At 46.3% G+C, this 4521-nt stretch overlaps 1 long non-coding RNA gene across 1 annotated transcript in view; it reads right to left on the bottom strand.

Annotated features, from left to right (window-relative positions):
* LOC139059917 (uncharacterized) overlaps nucleotides 1-480 on the bottom strand; it is a 42826-nt gene extending 42346 nt beyond the window's left edge. The window contains exon 1 of the long non-coding RNA XR_011514505.1: nucleotides 384-480. This is a non-coding gene — a long non-coding RNA (uncharacterized lncRNA). The remainder of the gene's footprint in view (nucleotides 1-383) is intronic.
* Nucleotides 481-4521: the final 4041 nt, after the last annotated feature.

Genomic DNA, 4521 nt, shown 5'->3' with positions numbered 1-4521 from the left:
CGTTTCAACGCGGCATTATTTATGGATATCACTACCATTTCTGGACATGCTGCTTCAGATACGTCTCCGCCTCCAAAAGGTATCACGAAACACGTATTCTCCATTTTCCTCACAATCCCTGACATGCACAAAAAGTCTGATGTGGCTGTTTCGGCAATATTCCAATTCGCTCAATCTCACTTGTTCGAAAAGTTTCCAGATTATCTTCAAGTTTTCACAGATGCATCTGTACACAACGACGGTCAAGGCGCCTCTGCAGCTTTTTACAGCCCTTCAACTCAAGTACGAGGTATCTTTCAGATACCTCATCCAACTTCGTCAACAACTGCGGAACTAGCAGCGATTAATGTTGCATTGAAATACGTGCTAGAGGTGTTAATTACATCGAAGGTTGTCATCTTTACGGACTCACGCGCTGCCCTTAGCAGGTAACAACGCAGTGAGCTTGATTGTCCACTTGTGCGCAGCAATAATGACCCTGCGAGCAAAATTACATCACGTGGGGTATCTCTCTTTGCTCAATGGATACCTTCACACGTAGGAATCACCGGAAACGAAGAGGCTGATCGGCTCGCTTCAAGTTGCGTTCATAACAACTGTGACTGCCCGGAAATTTTGTGCAAGCTTGATGACGTTCGTCTGCTGATTCGTCGCCACCTACTCAAGCAGCATCCAGATCAGCGCGTCGCAAATGGAACGTTCCCGCCCCGTGTTCGTGATCGAGGCTTGCCTCGTCGCGCTAGAGCACAACTGCTCAAGCTAAGGGTTGGTTGCGTGAACGTGCATGAACGTTTATACAGACAAGGGCGTGCGGAAAGTCAATTGTGTACGTCTTGTGGCTGCTACGAGACACTTCAGCACGTTATATTTGAGTGTCCCGCTTTCAGTGCGCAGCGCATGTCGCTAGTGAGAAACTATCATCTCCTTGGCCTGCGGTGTGCGACACTCGCGCAATGTTTATACCCCAGTGGCTGTACATCTAAACGTGATCAGGCCCATCGCGCCCTAATAACCTTTATAGAACTAACTAACTTAGGTTCACGTTTGTAGCATGAACATTGAACATTCTGTAGTAACATGACCTTCAGTGACCGGCCCTACTGTGTGTGATCAGTACTGTACCCTAATGGTTCTTCCTTCGAAGATGGGAGGTGGCGGGTTCAAACACCTGATAGTGTATATTGTGAACCGACTAACGGTGAAACGGTGATTACGTGCAGCTTTACTTGGCGTCTCATCGTGGAGAACACAATTAGCCGCATAGCGAACTAGCCATGGATGTGGTTGATAATTGTGGAGGCTGTTCGACGCGGCGTCACTTTAATTCCGGCTGCAGAGTTCTACTTTAGTCTAGAGTTGTCCTGTTGCAGTGTCCTGTTGCTCTCCTTTCCTCTTTCCTTTTTCCTCCCCTCCTTCCTATCTTCTATTTCTGTGTTGCTCTCACCTCCCTTCAGAAGAGTAGGCAGGCGTTGTGCCCCTTCCGGTGGCAGTTGCCAGCCTGCTCCTCGCTTTCCCTTTCCTAATACCTGTGTATATGTGTATATGTGTTCAAAACAAATAATAATCATAATAATAATTTAATGGTTTTTAGTATATTATTTTTGGGCGTCAAACTAAGCGCACATGCAGGGCATCCCACCGGAACGACAATTTGTTAAACATAACGCTAATGTGCCTAAGGCGATTCCGGATACATACTTAACTTTTGCAGTGAATATTGCACCTTGCAGCCTATCGATTCCGTTGCTCCCCTTCTGCACCGGGTTATTGCTTGTCGGCTGGCGTTTGCGCACCTTGTAAAAGATTTTTGTTTCCAGGCCTCCATTTAGGTCAGCTTCCCCTTTGGATATTCACATTTACCGCAACTGGCAGCCGTGTTATTCCGCGAGGTCCGGAAAAAGTGCACGGCGGCCATGTTCCTTAGATACCCGTGAGACATCTTGTACATTGCACTGGACATTGTTGCAATCCGTTTAAATATTAGTTAGGAAAATATTAAGCAAAACTTTCATCCCCGATGTGATGACAGAGGGCTGCGGAATTGTCTGAAAGAGCTTCAACCAGACTGACACGCACGAAGTGCGTTCCAAATACCCCAGGATGGCACGAACATCGAGGATGCAGCATCAAAATGCCAACACATCACACGACGTTACATCTTATTGAGCTAATGTGACTAGCATTCTTAGGGAACTTTCCCCAGTTTTGCGGTATGTTTGTATGTTGTACGAGCATTGTTGGATCAGTCTGCCCCGCTACCAACTGCGCATACGCGCCCGAAACTCGTCCATGGCACACAAAACACACTCATCGAAAGATTGTGCACGAAGGAGAAGGGGAAAGTGTTTTTACTCGCCTAACCTTAGCATAAGCAATGTGGGTGAGTGGGTAATCCTTGGTCTAAAGCTAAGGCTTCCATGCTCTATGGCGTTGTTGTTGGGAACCTTGCCTGTCTTCCCAGAGAGCTTGGAATGCAGGTGGGTGGGTCCTGGGCGGAACTGAACCTGACATATTCAGATGACCTCGTCTGAATATGTGTTCCGGCCTGCGCGAGGCGTCGATTTCATGGCGCTGCTGGTAGATGGCGCGGCCTGTCTAGAGGGATGCGTCAGAGAATAGCCTGGCTGCATACATGCCTCGTGCATGACGTGCCTCTGTAGTGAGAGTACGTATGTCGCTACATTGCTTCGGTGTTGTTAGCATAATGTCGACATTCATCGCGAGATGGGTCCTCCCCGAATTTCTTTCGTTTGCCGAAATAAAAGTGGTTTCTGCTATCTTAACAAGCATCGGCAGACGGTTACTTTCTCCACATACAAATGACTAACTTCAGCATGTAACTGAGGCATTTTAACTGTTCAAAATAGGTGCCGCGCGTACGCAGCGCACCAGGTGATAATAACATGTAACGGACTTCAAAAGTGATTCTTTTTCTGAGCAGTCTTTGCTTCACCCGCCGTGGTTGATTAGTGATTTTGGCGTTGCCTCAACCCGGAAAAAGCGGCCCTCTCAGTGCCAACTCACGAAAATTAAAGTTCTTCGAAATCGGTTTACACGAACATCAACGTAAGCCGCTATCAAGGCACTGCTGCGCTTTTAAAGGACAGTGAACTATGTGGCAAGTTGTGAATTCGTACTGTGTGACGAAGAATATATTATTGGGACGTTGACATTGTATAGTACTATGTACATTCTTCGCGGACTCTGTGTCAGCGCCCACAGAAAAGTTCTGCACTATGGGCGGTTATTTTTTCTTTCTCACATCTGCCTCACTCATTTCCCCGTTTCCCGATACAAGGTGTAGCCAACCGGATGTGTGATCTCGTAAACCTCCCTGTCTTTTCTTAGCCTTTAACTCTCGCTCTCTCTCTCTCTCTCTCTATCTATCTATCTATCTATCTATCTATCTATCTATCTATCTATCTATCTATCTATCTATCTATCTATCTATCTATCTATCTATCTATCTGTCCATCTATCTATCTCTTGGCGGTGCACTGCTAAGCATAATATCGCGGGCCACGGCAGCCGCACTTGGATGGGGTCTAAATGCAAAATCGCCCGTATACCGTGCATTGCGGGCACGTTAAGGAATCACAGGTGGTAGAATTTAATCCCGAATCCCCCACTACGACGTGTCTCACAATGAGATCGTGGTTTTGGCACGTAAAACCCTATAATTAATTTTTGATGAAGTGATGAGGGGTTCTATAGGTCCGATGATGGTTGATAACGGTTCGAGGCGGATGGATAAGATGCTGAAGAGCGAGAAGGACTTATAATAGCCGGAAGAATTCTTATAAGTTTGATAAGGACCGATAAGCATTGTTATGGGTCGGATCAAGTCTGATAATGTAGATAATGACCGATAAGGGTTGATAAGTGCTTATGGTGATCAGACCAAGTTTGATAAGATTGATACTGACACGGGGCTGCATTGAGATGAGCAAGTGGCACAATGTTTACGCATACTTGGACAACTTCAGTGGAGTTTCTGCGTGAATATTTTTGCATTTCGATTGTGTAACGTCACGGATTCTAGCATTGTTATGATTGATAGTAGCACTTGGTGGAATGGATGCATTGGTACAAACTGCGCGACAAGAAGGAACGCTAGGTAAAAAGCAAGACGAAATGGGACACAAAGTCAGACGAAACACACGACAGGCTGTAATGAATTTGTCTGTTCCCTTTCTTACAGTGTGCCTTGTCTTGTCGGCACGTTTGTACCAATATAGTGTTGCAGCGTGCTTCACCATATGTATGGCGTGCTGCGCACCGACCTAAATATATCCGGCCCAAGTAACCTTAGCAATAGGGCTTAGAAGCAGCGCTGTTTTCTTTTGAGCCTGTTTGTTGTTCATGTTTTTTGGGCGTGGCGAGCCGTGAGTTTGATTTTGACATATTTTCTTTTCAGGTAAAAGCTGACGCGTGCGACAATGCCACCACTAATGAAGCCCTGCTAAAAAAAGACGACGACGCCCAACTAACAACAACTGTTTGATGGAACGCGCACGTCGC

The sequence above is a fragment of the Dermacentor albipictus genome, chromosome 5 (assembly GCF_038994185.2).
Source record: "Dermacentor albipictus isolate Rhodes 1998 colony chromosome 5, USDA_Dalb.pri_finalv2, whole genome shotgun sequence".
NCBI classification, from domain to species: domain Eukaryota; kingdom Metazoa; phylum Arthropoda; class Arachnida; order Ixodida; family Ixodidae; genus Dermacentor; species Dermacentor albipictus.
The sequence above is the reverse complement of the archived record's forward strand: the minus strand, read 5'-3'. Positions and strand labels throughout refer to the sequence as shown.